The sequence below is a fragment of the Sminthopsis crassicaudata genome, chromosome 5 (genome assembly GCF_048593235.1).
Source record: "Sminthopsis crassicaudata isolate SCR6 chromosome 5, ASM4859323v1, whole genome shotgun sequence".
In the NCBI taxonomy this organism is placed as follows: domain Eukaryota; kingdom Metazoa; phylum Chordata; class Mammalia; order Dasyuromorphia; family Dasyuridae; genus Sminthopsis; species Sminthopsis crassicaudata.
The window spans coordinates 254,944,947-254,959,974 of record NC_133621.1 but is presented as its reverse complement, the minus strand read 5'-3'; the positions used below and the strand labels follow the sequence as shown (position 1 = coordinate 254,959,974).

Below are 15,028 nucleotides of genomic sequence, written 5' to 3'. Positions count from 1 at the left end.
TGGAGAAAAGCTTAATGATGAAGATCAGATTAAAAGTATGCTATGCTTTCCTGGGAGCAAATTGTTAAATATTTACTATTACATCCCTGGATGTAAATGTAATTTATCCTCAGAAGAGTAGCTCAGATAGAAAGAGATAGTGGATAGATATTGAGTCCTGGAGTCAAGAAGGACTGAATTTTAGTCCTACCTCAGTCACTTAATACCAGTGGTCCTAAGCAAGTTACCTAAAATCTCCATGTCTCAGTTTTCTTATTTGTAAAATGGGGATTAATAATAGTATTTACTTTACAGAATCAGATATGAGGATAAGATGAGTTAACATATGTAAATGATAATTACTATTATTGTTACTATGATTATTCTAGTTTCTTGTATTGGTATCCTTATATCTTGATTTTCAACTTCTTTAGTTATGTACCTTTTTTTTTCCTGGCCTGGAGATTATTCTTTTAGAGCAGACAGAAGAAAATGAAGAATTTCATCTGTTGACAAGGATTTGTTTAAGCACCTATTAGGTGCCAGGAATTGTGTTCAACAGCATTTATTATGTGCCTGGAATTATGTTCAACATGGAGAATACAATGACAATAATAATTACATATAAATAAAAGAGTTCTCTGTCTTCCAGGTGTTTGAGTCAGGATAACTGGGAGAATAGTGGAACACTGAATGATAATAGGGAAACTGGGAAGAGAGGAGAGCTTAAAAGGAAAGTTTTGGATTTGTTAATATGAATTGTCCAATAATTAATCAATGATGCAGAAAAGGAATGCAGGAGAGAGTGTAGGACTGGATATATTAATCTGGGAATCATCTGTGTGGAGATGATCATTGAACCTGTGGGATATTGTGAATTCATCAAGTGAAATATTATGGAGGGAAAAGAAAAAATGGAAGAGCATGGAGGACATTCACAATTAGTGTGGATAATTTGGAGGAGGATTTAGCAAAGGAGAGTGACAAAAGGCTGATAGTAGAAGAAGAAAGATCATGTAAAACTAGAGAGGAGAAAGTATTGCAGAAGCAATGTCAAAGATATGTATTATTTTTTTAGTAATGTCAGATTCTTTGTGACCCCATTTGGGGTTTCCTTTTCAAAGATACTAGAGTTTTGTCAGTTCCTTCTCCAGATAATTTTATTTGTATCCAGGAGATGGATGCAAACAGGATTTAAGTGACTTGCTAGTAAATGTCAGAGGTTAGATTTGAACTCAAGATGAATCACCTTCCTGATTCTGAACCCAGTGCTCTATCCATTGTGCTACCTAGCTGACCTGACACTTTTTGGGCTTTTCTTGGCAGAGATACTAAAATGGTTCATCATTTTTTCCAGTTGATTTTACAGATGAATAATTAGAGGCAAGCAGAGCTAAGTGACTTGTCCATGGTTACAAAGTTCTTTGTCTTCAGACCTGGCACTCTATCCACTGCACCAAAAGCAAAAGCAAAGTATGGTAATGAGGATCAAGGAAAACCCATTAGATATGACCACTAAGAGACTATCAAAAGCAATAGCAAGGCAAGAGAATGAGGATCAAGAAAAAGTCATTACATTTGACAACTAAGAAGCTATTAGTAACTTTGAAGACAGCAATTTGAGTTGAATGATGAAGGCAGAAGCATATTACAGAAGGTTTAGAGCAGGGAAAGGAGAGAAAGTGGAGGCACAAGTTGAACTGGTCTAGTGAGAGATGATTGTTAAATTTTTCTCAAGGTTAGTCACAAAAGGGAGGAGAAAGATGATAATAGCTAGTGGGACAACTGAATAAAGTGAGGATTTTTCAAAAATCAGGGCACCTTGAGCATGTCTGTAAGCAGTAGTAAAGCTTCAAGAGAAAGGAAGAGAATGATGATTAACGAGAGAATAGGAATAATATAGGACACAATATGTCAGAGAAGGATGGATGGAATAGGATCCATAAGGCATGTAAAGTGTCACCCTGGCAGAGAGAAGTGGCCACCTTTTCAAGTGAGATGAGGATGAAGTAAGACATTATCAGGGAACATATCTGAATGATGTGTGACAAGGAGGGGAGGAGATTTATCGTTTAATGGTCTCAGTTTTTCTCAGTGAACTATAAAGCCATTTCAAATAGCCATTATACTCAATTTGGAGTTGGAGGATCTATTTATTCTTACTCTTTGTCACTTTGAGTGACTTCAACTGAACTTTTCTGGATTACAGATTCATCATTTGTAAAATAAGTGGAATTCTATAGTCCCTTCTTTCTCCTGCCTTGTTGGGCCAAGGGGTTTGCATAACTCAATGACATTTATGAACTATGCTGGATAAGTCATAGTGCAGAGTTCTGAAAAAAAGTGATCCACTGGAGAAGGAAATGGTGAACCATTCCAGTGTCTTTGCCAAGGCAATCCCATGAAAAGGCCTGGCATGCTATAAAAAAATAGAACCCAACTGAATAATAATCACCAAGTCCCTTCCTGCTCTAAATATATAATTCAGTGATTTAAAGACTCATATCCCTTTCATTTCAACAATGCAAAATTTAAATCCAGAGGAGCAGCTCTGGATTTTTTCTTTATCTTATCTAGAAGTAATATTACTGAAAAAGCAGGTCAAGGTTATCCATCAGAAGTTATGCTTTCTATACAATGTCTTGTATCAAATAGTCACTTAAGTGTTTGGTGAATTAAATAGAGATTAAATGTCTGGACACTTGAAGTACTCCATCATTTCTCTCTTGTATTGGTATCAGTTTTGTGATCTGTATAACTGTCATCCTTCCTTTTTTTCCAATGAGCCAGGAAGTTTATAGTGTTCTTCTATGATAATATAATATTTGTTGTTCTTTCCTTGCATAAAAGGAGAGAATGCACCTCTCCTTTTATGCATATATAAAATGCATATGTACATTTTGCATTTTGTACAAATGTACAAAATGTACAATGTACAAAATTATACACCCAAATTTTATCCATTGTTATTTAACTCTCAGGTTAATAGATTTTCAGGAAGAACATCTTGCAATGGTATAATACTATTTGATGCTATTTCTATCAGCCGTGTTTTTTGTAATATTCCATTTGTGAATCTATCTCACCAACTCTTAGGGATAGCTATGAAACTATGTCAATCTTATATTAAAATCTCAAGTATTTTTTTTGTTCATTATCTACATTATGTACATTTCTATAAGAAAATCTGAAGCCATGAATATTGTTTCTGAACCTCTTCCAGTTATTTTCTTTTCTTCTTCTTCTTCTTTTTCCCCCTGAGGCAATTGGGGTTATGTGACTTGCCCAGGGTCACACAGCTAAGAAGTGTTAAGTGTCTGAGGCCAGATTTGAACTCAGGTCCTCTCAGGGCTGGTGCTCTATCCACTTTGCTACCTAGCTGCCCCCAATTATTTTCTTTTATGAATTGCTAGGTAATTCCTTGATTCTTTTTCTTTCTATGCCATAATTGACATTCTTAAAATCATCTAAATCTATAATTTTATCTAGGTCTTTTTCTTTCTTGTTGTATATTTTCAATTTAAAGCTTTCATCAAATCAACACATCTCTTGACAAAAGCATTCAGTTCTCATGAGATATGTGCCATCTCTAGCAAAGAGCTCATAAAAAATTATCTCTAATATGGTACAAAAAATAAAATTGCATTCTTGGACACTACCCTCATAGATAACTATTCATTTTTCATATCTTCATCTAGATGAAGAAAACATGGGTCAGAGTTCCTCAAGACTGGGTCTTCAATGATTTTATATTCTTTCTAATTATCTTCTGTTAGTTCATTTGTTTCTATGTGAATCAGCAGAAATAGGAAGCAGCCATCAAATCTGATGAGTCTTGGCAGGTTTGATGAGTCACCAGACCCAGATGAACTACATTATACAATGCTATGAAAGAAAGGGCAGATGTGTTTGCTGAGCTGTTGTTAGTGAACTTTGAAAGATAATGGAGAATGGAAGAGGGATTGTCAAATTAAGAAAGGGAAGATATTGATCTGATTGCCAAAAAGAAGGGGAAAAAAGAATAGAGAATGGAATCTACAAACCTTAAGCCAATAATCTTAACTAATAATATTCTTGAATGTATTATTGATGTGTGAACATTTAGAAAAGGAATTAGTAAATACAGATAGTCAGCTCGAATTCATATTAAGTCTAAGCTTTCCTATTTTGATAAGGTCATTGGGCTAGCTAATGATGAAATTCTGAAATGGAATTCATCTGGATTTTTTAAAAATTATTTTATCATAATTTATGGAATAAAACAAGCATTTCTGTAACATATTTTAATTTTTAAAAAAAGATTGCACATGAAACTGTAAAACCATTATGTCCAACTTGCTTTTAAATATATGATAAATTTATCATGTTTCTTTTTTTTCCTTCCCCTCCCATAGAGATAGCTATTTAGACACAAATAAGTTTGCGTGTGTGTGTGTATGTGTGTGTGTGTGTGAAATTATTGTACACATACTTCTATTCACCTTAATTTGAGCAAAGCCTTTGACAAAGCTTCTCAGGGTATTCTTGCTGAAATGATGTGATAAAAAACAATAGTTCAGGTAAGCATATTTGCAACTAGTAAAATGGCTCTTTTGCAACAAACTTGCTGATGCAAAAAATCATCATTCATGTTTCAGAAGAATGTTGGAAGGAAGTCTCCAGTGTATTGCTTCCAAAATCTTGGCTTGAATCTAGTCAAATACTTAGATAAAAGATTAGATGGCATATTTAGTAAATTTTATAATGACACAAAAATGGAGGATGAATAATATAATGGTTGCTAGAGTCAGGATCTAAAAAGATTTTAATAGATTAAAATATTGCATCAAGATTATCAAGATGAAATTCAATAGAATTGTTACTGTTTCTTAAAGACAGCTTCATAAGATGTGAGGAAAAGGACAGGACAAGAGTATATAACAGTAAGACTACCATGTGTCAAGTACTATGATAAGTGCTTTACAAATTTGGTGGAGAGTCTAGAATCAGTAAGCTTAAGAGGTAGAATCATCCCAAGCAACCCTCTGAGAAAAGATTGCTTATTGGGGATTAAAGGGAAGGGAAAGAGAAGAAATCATTACTGGTATTGATTTTGGTCTACTCTCTCCTCCTACCTCTTGGCCAGAGAAGGACTATGTGAATTTCAAAGGACTGAAGGAATTGGAATTTTTCATTGGTATCCTAGCACCATCCCTGGGACAGCTGATCCAATGTCTGCAGAGAGAGCTAAGAAAAGACTGGACTCAGTGATAAAAGGCAGATTCAAGGCTTCAGAAGACCAGTAGAAAAGCTATACTGTACTAATAGAACTTGAGAACTTAAGAAGGATTTGTAAGTAAGCCTTTTGCCAAATGTATTCTCTAAGCTTGAGTCCACTTTCCCTGAACTCCATATGACCTGATGGATGAATTTGTCACAGACTTTTAAAGGATTGTTTTGTGACAACTTTTCTTACTATACTACTTTAGTAATACCACTTTCTCAAAACTAATTGTTTTTTGATAATTGATAATCATGAGGGTGAATACTTCAGTGTGGATTCATGGATTATATAGCATTAGAAACACCTCTCTGGCCCTCTGGACTACCTTTTTGGCCCTGAGAAGATATAAAAACTGTTCTCTGTAATCCAAACTTCCCATTCTAGTGGAAGTTGATATAGTAACTCCAAAGCATATGCTACGTTAGGCTGGACACTCAAAACTCCTTTCCAGAGAATTATTAGAAGATAAAACCATAATGGATCATACCATTTATCCCACTTGATTGCATCTTTTTGAAAATTAGAGAATTTTACAAAAGACTGGTTAATGGTGTGAAAAATGATAAACTTTAGGAAGATATAAGATCTAAATTTAGCAATGAAAGAGCAGGATAAAGGAAAAATGCAACCAGAATTCAGTTATGAGAGGGACCTTATTGGATCTTGGATACAATGATCATCAGGAAAGGGAGGGTCCTTCAAGAGACTGCTCTTTAGCCATAGCACACTTATTAGCTCAAGTTCTCAATCACTCCTTCTTAGCAATATGGCAATGTTTGCAGTCTCTCCTTCATACTGGAGTAACTTAATGATACAGGTGAGCGTTTTATAGAGCATGGGATAGGGACTCAGTTGCACCTGACTTTTCCCCCTACCTCTAATGATATAGATAGAGGAGATGTCAGGAATGAACTAGGGAGACCTGGCTAAATATAGAGTGGAGCCTACATAGAAGCTCCTAGTATGAAAGGTTTCAGAAAAGAGAGAGGGGACCAGGTAGGTCTAGCCTTTCTAGGGTCCAGATATAGTGTCACATACTAGACAATCCAAGAGGATTCTGTTCCATCTGGTACAACTTCAGCTGTCACATCTGAGTACTTGAGATACTCAAGTTATACACTTAATACCTAGGGCAAAGTCATTTAAACTCCCCAGGCCTGTTTATTCATCTACAAAATCAAACGGCTAGACCAGATGCCATCTGACTCCTTCCAAATTGTAATTCTTTGATCCTACGTTCCTTTTCTACAAACAAGAGGAGAGAAGGAAATTCTCCTCTTGACCTATGATAACTAACACCAAAAAGGTGCGCATCTTCTGATCCTTTCACTTGATGTGGGTGATCCTGATGTCTCTACCTCTCAAGGGAGCAGGTCCCTTAACTTCAAGCTTGAAGATAAGATTTTCATTATAGGCTCCACTAGACTGTAATAACAAGTTTGACACAGACAAACCTGCCACCTGTATCAGTCAGAAGCAGCTGGATGATCAGTTTCAGGAGGCAGCTGAGTCATCATTTCCAAGGGAACAGAGGGGAAGGGGCAAAGTTGGAAGATTCCAATCTACTGTAAATAGCAGAGAAGATGGAGGAAGGAGGAAAGCTAGGAAAGTTACCTGAGACTTTGAACTAGATGAAATTCTTGATATTTTCTTCCAGCTTTGAATCTATGATCCTACATTCCAACGCTTGACTGCTATATGGCAGAACAATAATAAAAAAAAACATTATTTTCTCAAAAAAGATCCTTTAGATCAAAAGTTCTCAGCTCAAGTCTACAAATAATTTTCATGGAGTTTGTGAACTTGGATAGGTCAAAATATTTTAATAGCTATATTTCAATAAAAATAGGTTTCCTTTGTGATCCTATGTATTTTTTTCTTTTATACATTTAAAAAATTTTTTCTGGGAAGGGTCCATAGGTTTCACCAGACCACCAAAGGAGTTCATGACTAACAAAAAAGTTAAAAATCCTGCCTTAGATTAAAGATGATAGGTATATTTGCAGTATGAAACATACATAAAATGGTGTTGGATCTAAGATACACATACATAGTAGGGACTTAATAAATATTTATTCACTAGACAGAATCTCATTTGAGGTGGTCACAAAAAATGATTTGAGATACACCATGAAGTAGAGAAAAGTAGTTTGAGATTCCGATAATATTCTACTTTCACAGTATCTCTGAGTTGGAAAAGACCTCAAGGGACAACTAAAGCAGCCTGGACAGAGATAAGAATGCTGCCAATGAATGTTCTTCAGAAATCATCAAACAGGAAGTAGCCAGGATACAATGGATAGAGCATAGGTCCTGTAGTCAGAGGACAGGAGTCCGGAGTTCAAATCTTATCTTAAAACACTTGACCAATCCTGGATAAGTCACTTAATCCTGATTGCCTTGCCAAAAGAAAGATAGAAAGAAAGAAAGAAAAAATAAAATGTAATAATTGATTCTCCTAATTCAAACCCACATTTTGACTCCTAGGCCAGTGTTCTTTTCCCTATGTGCCCATCTGTACACTACAGTGTCCAGACCTCCCTGGACTCACCATTCTCATTTTTAAGTGCACAAACAATTTTTGTTTTTATAAAAATTCTAATGTAAGCTGATATAAGAAATAATAAAAATATAATACAATTTTAATATTATTTACTTAGAATAGCAACATCTCTTTTTCAGATCCATTTTGAGAATTGAAGACATACTTTAAAAAACTATGTTCAGTTTTCTGTTTCATTCACTTATTCATTCATTGCACAAATATTTCTTTAATATTTCCTCCGAGAAAGGTAATGTGTTTGGCACTAGGGGGAATATGAAGATGAATAAGAACTGCATCTTTGCCCCTCTGAGCTTACAAAGTCACCATTTTAAAATCCAAAGCAACTACTCATGGAGAGTTAATGAAATGGATGACTTTTTATGATACATTCTTTTTTTAGTGCTATTTTTAGTTAGAAGAAACGATAATGGAGAATGTAAATGACTCCTAAGTAAAATTTCTTCTAAATACTGTGGAATGTTTTTCCTTTTGGTGTTGGCAACTTAACAAATAATTTTCCCTAGAAACAAAAAACTTCAGGGTATCTTTTTTGCTAGTTAATCCCATTTTACTCAATTTTAAAATTAACTGTCTTTGTTATTCAGTGACCACATTGTTGATATACCCTATGATGATGTCAATATAAGAGTATTTTTAAGCAATATCCTTCTACAGAAAGATAAAATGTTTATCAGTTTGCTTTAAAATATTCTAATATTCTATTAAGATTTATGTTTTGTTTTATTATAGCTAAATAAAATGAACATGAAATTCTTTAGGAATGATCATACTATGCTAAAAAATGAAGATCATTTTAAAAAGATTGCATATCTTGGCAGTTTATTTGTGATGGTTTTCTTGAAGGATCTTCTAATTTTATAATAAGTGGTCATTAAAATATTTGTGCCAGGCATTTCATTTAAATATAATATTTTAATAATACTAAAAATAAAATAAAAAATAATTTACTGCAGATACAATGGTATTTCTCAAAACAATCATTGCAATCATTTTGAATTATGCAAAATTCTATTTTACATTATAGTTAGTTCCTTTATCAGAAATATTCAGGGAAATACTAAAAATTAATCATTATTTTATGTGTATAAAATAATGATTAATTTTTAGTATTTCCCTGAAGAAAAATATTATGTGCATTCATAAAATTTATTGTTTCTTAAACTTCATACAATAGACATATCAACTCTCTTCCTTATAATTAGGCCATTAGAGATTAATTAATCATAATAATCTAATCTCCGAATTAACAAAGTTTACTTTATTTAGGTATTTTATATTATATATATTATTCATTATACATTTCATATATAATATATTAATTATACTGCATTTTAAAGTAACTTCAAAAACAGATGGATCCATCAGACCTTTTTGATAAAGGCACTTTTTCCATGAGACTGAAATTCACCAATGCTTTTTCATCATGTGTAATTAATTGTCCATGTCATTCCATAAATTCTCCAGAGTTCAAGAACCACCCCAAATGATAGAAATCTGGTTCTTTTTAATAATTCATGCATAGTGATGCAAAACAATTTGTGTATTCTACAATCTTGCTCCACAACTTAGCAACCTAACTTTTCTGGTCATACATGGCTCTGCAGATGATGATGATGGAAAGGATCAAAGAGAAAACTCTGCCTTAATACATTATAATCCTGAATCTGATATTCAGGTGTTATAATTTAAAGTTTTAGGATATGTGAACATCTTACTATTTTAAATTTACTTGCCAAAATAACCAAGTACAAAACCAAAAGGAATCATAATATAAAATTTATCTTTGGAAGTAATAGTAAATTATAGGCAACATTATTATAATAAATAATAATATAAATAATGCTTTGTGTGTCAGCAATTCTTTTCATCCAAGATTCCTGGGACACTTTATGGAATGATAATAGCTACTTTAATATATTTTTATAATACCTATTATCTAAGGATCTCATCCACTCTAATACTAGATAGTATTATTATCCCTATTTTACATACAAGTAAGTTGAGGCATAATTAAGCAATTTGCCCCAGGCTACACGAGTAGTAGTTTCCACCACTCCTGACTCAGAGTCTCTAACAGTTAGATTAAAGTGTTCCCGGGAAAAATGTAAGAAAAGGAAAGGATGCTTTATTTTATATATTTTTTTTCTTTCAAATTTGTAAATTGTTGGGTGCCCCATTCACTTCCCCCCTCCACACTTTGCCACCAGCTCCATATTCCCATGTTGAAGAGAGAAATAGTCTGATGAATCAGTAACACTTTATTGTGAATTAATGTAATGAATTACCTCATTTAGATTATTAGATTTTAAAAGGAGACCTTATTTATTATATTAAAATATGATAAATCTCTAATGTTGAAATTTCAAATACCATGGTATCTGAATGGAAGCAGCATTTTGAAAAGCACTCAATTTAAATGTGACACTTATGGGTTGCATATGACATGTCATAGGTACTTCATGTGACAAGGCACTGCAGGTAGCACAAGCAACTCTTTTTGGCTGTTATGTGCTGCCTAAGGTAAAACCAGAGAAAGACAGTATGTCACTATAATAATCATCCAAAGAGGGAGTGCAATATTTTATGTATCCATCAGATGGAACTATACTCAAGTTACTCATCAAGTAGTCCTTTCAGAGGAACTTGGCCTCCTGGGTGGGAGAGCCTTTCTTAGAAATTGTAGTATTCTTATTGGCCACCAGGGGGACCACAGGCAGCAAACTCCAATGACTCCCTTTAGTGCACCCACTGGATGAGGAATTTCTAAAGATTGTATCCATAAGGAGTTAAATTTAAGTTAGGACATTAAAAAAAAAAAATCACCAAAAATGTTAAAATTTAAGGTATATGATTTTGGTCATGTCTACTCCAAATGTCTTGTTTCAGTACAGATAATCCTTACATTCATAGAATACAGTCACCAAATTACCAGGACTTACAAGTTTATCGCACAAAAATGAAAATGGAAAAGGAATGGACCAAGGTCTCTTGTCTGGAACATCTAGTCATTCATCTCCTGAACTTTTTCTAGTGCCTTCAGGTCTTAGAAAGTGAGTAAAGGGAGAGAGTAATCTTTAAAAGTATGTGTGTGAGAGACTCAATTGAGAAAGAAAGAAAAATCAGGAGAAATTCAATAAGAAGGCAAATTTTCCTTTCCTTCATTTTATTACTTGATAGGAATCTTTAAAACTTCCATTTCTGGTTTGATTTTAATACAGCCTGGTATTGCAGACTGATAATCTTCTTCCCATATTCACCCGTCCACAATTTTAATGAGACCAATATTTACTAGAGTTCTCTCCACTATCCTTATAGCTTGGGTTAGCTAGATTTTCCCAAGAAGGCTAAAAGATCAGAACTTGATTGTCTTGGGGGTATGGCAAGACTCAAGATGTACTTCCCTTGATACAGCTTCTTGTTGTCTATATTGATGTAGCTTCCTGGTCAACTAGGAGTATGTATAGCCCCACTTCCTTGGGTTGGTGCCCCTCTAACATAGTGGATATGACACTTTCGACATTGTAGTCTAAGAACCTTTTACTAGCTAATGTGCTAGCTAGCTTAGGGTCACAGAAAGGCAGCATGTCATTATCATAATTAGTCACTAAAGTGACCAACCCTGTATTGATGACCAGACTTGTTTCCATGTGAAAAAGGATAGTATATATAGAAGCTATTATATCATGTTGCATAAGCTTACTGTAAGGGCTAAGTAAACCTCCTTTTGTTAAATGTTCAATGACTTACAAGTGCATTATTTTTTCCCAACATTAGAAAACTGGAATCAGGTCTAGACCTAATTAATACCAATCATCTCATTCTCTTGTCTTGGCTTGCTTTTATATACTGGTCTAGATCACTACAGATGGCGGTATGGACTGACTTACAATCTCTATTCCCAGTGTGCCCAAAAAGTTAATCAGGAAGTTTTCAAGGACAATGAAATAAATGAAACCTATAAGTCCAAGTATATATGTGACTTTTTTTTTCTCCCATCAATCTGTTCTTCTTATGAAGAATTCCAAGGTCCCTTATTCCCTCCCATGATAGAAATATTTTTGGTGCTGTTTAGTTGTATTGATCATAATAATTAGCTCATTTTAAGACTTGGAGTCAATATAAGGTATACTAAAGTCCAAATGATTCCCTCCTTTTCAGCTTTAGGAAGTTTATTTTAGATGAAAAATTCAGAGTTCTGTTACAACAGAACTCTGAGCCCCCAGCTAAGAAAATTTTTTATTCCTAGACAGATGGAAACTTTGATATCTATCTCCATCTATCCATCCATTCATCCATCTATCTATCTATCTATCTATCTATCTATCTATCTATCTATCTATCTATCTATCTATCTATCTAATAGTTAATCCCTGGCCCTCTTGTGTTTGAATCAAAATCCAGTTTACTGTATTATAGATTTTTAAAAAATACATAGGACAGCTTAGTCGTGCAGTGGAAGAACACTAGACTTGGAGTCAGGAAGATTCTTCTTCCTGAGTTCAAATCTGACCTCAGACACTTACTAGCGATTTGGCCCTGGAAAAATTACTTAACCCTGTTTGTCTCACTCTCCTTTTCTGTCAAATGAGCCAAAGAAAGAAATGGCAAACCACTGCCAGTATATTTGACAAGAAAACCTACAGTGGGATCATGAAGAGTTGGACAGGCTTGACCAACTGAACTAGATTTTAGTGTCTGAGGATAGAATAAAAGAGAAAGTTGAGGAAAGAGTTGACCTTTCCTTAGGATTTCCCTTAAGCCTGCGATCTCTGCTCGGAGAAGCCTAAAGAGCCCATGACTCATCAAAATCTCCCTTCTTTGAAACAATTATATCTTTCCTTTGCTCTTCAAAGGTGGGCTGGAGATACCAAGATTTCTCTCCAATCTATTTGTGCATAATCTTACCTTAATGGTTCAGAGATAGCTTCTTTCTTTTATGTAAATTGTTTTAAAATGTTGTATACAAACCTTTTTTTGTCTTCTAATCATTTGATTCCATTAAAAAAAAAGTTCTGTTTAGTTAAGATATTAATTCTAGACTGGGATAGCTTTGCCTTACTCTTGCCCTAAATATTTACCATTCTCTTTTTTATATCTCTCTGTGTGTATCTCAGTCTCTGTCTCTCTACCCAAGACACATTTCAAAGCCTTTCTTTGAAACCTTTTCATTCTACTTTTCTTTTCCCTTTCCACGTCTTCTACCAGCATTATCAGTGTATAATTAGGAATAATGAGAGAACTGCTACATTTACAATCTGAAAACCTGTGGTATTGGCCAAGACTTTTCCTTTCCCTTCTATTCAGTTCCCACATCTATAAAAATGAAGATAATTTTGGCCAATGTGGTAATGTGTTTTTCTGGACTATGTAGGATTATGCTAAGATTTTCTCCATATTCGTTTATTTTTTTTGGAGGGTCTATGGTGAGATAGTGGAAAGGACAGATTAGAAATACAAGTAAAAATGGTTTTTTTTTTTTTTTTTAAAGAGAGGAATGAGTGAGGATCTTATGAATACTAGGAATTAGGAATTTTGGATTAATTATATTATTTTCTGACTCAGTTCTTCCATCCATCCATTTGAAGGGTGTATGTAAATAGACAAGGGTATGTAAATAGACATTGGTGATCCAGCCGGGGAGGAGAGAGAAATTCCATTACAGGAAGGAAAGAATCTGAGGCATTAAAGGGACAGGTGCAAGGGGTTGCAAGGTGCCGCCGCGTCCGTGAGGCTGGGGTGAGGTGAAGGGAGTGCTGGTGAGAGATGATCCCAGGAGGCTTCAGACACGCGTGCAGGAAGGAGGTGGAGGGAGTGGACACTCGGAGTTCTAGAAGAGTTTGCTTTTCTCTGTAGCAATAGTGTTTGCCTCAGAGAAGTGCTCGTGGGTTAAGGCAAAGGACTCCACATTTACTCTCAAAAGAGGTGCAGATCCATCAGGGAAGGGGATAGGGAGGTTGGCTTGTCACACTTCTGACAGTGAGCGACGTGTGCCCCCTACCCGCGGCAGCTGCGTCTCCGTCACTCTCCCCAGGCTTGTGGAGCTAAGAGAAAAGGGCCGAGGAGAGTGCAGGGAGGTGACGCGAAGCGAAGCAGGAGGGAAACACCTAGGTTCCGAGTGCCTCGCACCTGAGCCTCACTGGCCCAGGAGGAACCGAGGTGGGCCGGGAAGGGGGCGGGGCCTGAGCCACAAACCAATCATCTCAGCCCGGGCGTCTTCCCTCCGACTCCGGCCCCCACCCCACCTCACCCCTTCCTCCCCCTCTCAGCAACGAGATCCGCCTCGGTCTTTTCCGCCTGCCTTTCGGCTTCTTTCGGCTCTCTCCCTGGAGAGAACTGGGAACTCAGGGAAAAAGAGTTTGTCGCCACTCCTTCCGGGACTGGGAGGCCAGCGGGCGGGCTGCTTGGGGTCCAGCTAGCCGTTGCTGCACGCCGCTGTCGGGCCGCTGCGCTCACCTGGGCTGAGGTTCGGAGCCAGCGCAGCTCCACACTCCTGCGGGTAAGTAGGCTCGGGTTCCTGACCCTGTAGCTTTCCAGCCCGGTGGCAGTGGGAGTGGGGGTGCGCTGTCCGTCGCTTCCCGCGGCGGACCAGGGCGCGTTCCTGTGTCCGGACAGGTTCGCGCTTCCCGCCGGGCAGGGCGTGCACCGGGTTCCGAGCCTCCCTGCCTGGCTCGGGTGGGACGGCGCTGTCGCTGTGATTGTTCCTTATTTATTTGGGGGGTTTCGGAAGAGCGGGGCAGTGTGGTTAAAGGGGCAGTGTGCTTGGCGGGCAGGTGGAGGTGTATTCTTCTCGCTCCTACCTCCCCCGTCACCTCGGGGGTTTGCACAATTCAGTAGAGGTGGAATAGTCCAGGGCCTGGGGACTCTCGGGGGGTTTTAACCCCTCTGGAAGGGAAGCTAAGCTGCCTCTTTGCCCTATTCCCCCCATGTCCAACTCCCAGTAAAATCTTAATTATGACGCCCTCTAGAGTACGTCCCCTCCCCACTTTTTAGAAAGCGCCCCTTACGGAGATGATCCCAGAAAGTTGTGGGAAGTAGAGAGGGGCTCCAGCTGTATTTGGGGAAGGGGTGGTTATTCCTTTTGATGTGTGTGTCAGCCTTGGGGGTGGTGTGTCCTGGATGGGGAGGGGGTGGGTCTGGAGGGCGGGGGAATGCTGAGGGGCCCGGCTCCCCTTTCTCTCACCTCTCGTCCCCCTTCTCGCCCCTTCCCCTTTTGTGTTTCT

The 15,028-nt window shown here is 36.9% G+C and overlaps 1 protein-coding gene across 2 annotated transcripts in view; it reads left to right on the top strand.

Annotated features, from left to right (window-relative positions):
* The first annotated feature begins 14,172 nt into the window (after positions 1-14,172).
* The window catches only part of PAWR (pro-apoptotic WT1 regulator), a 129,232-nt gene continuing 128,376 nt past the window's right edge, over positions 14,173-15,028 (top strand). The window contains exon 1 of one of the 2 annotated variants that reach the window (XM_074270849.1): positions 14,173-14,304. The gene's annotated coding sequence lies outside the window, so the exon portion shown is untranslated. Of the gene's footprint in view, positions 14,305-14,817; positions 14,892-15,028 lie in introns of those variants that run through there. The other variant, XM_074270850.1, reaches the window with a different exon arrangement.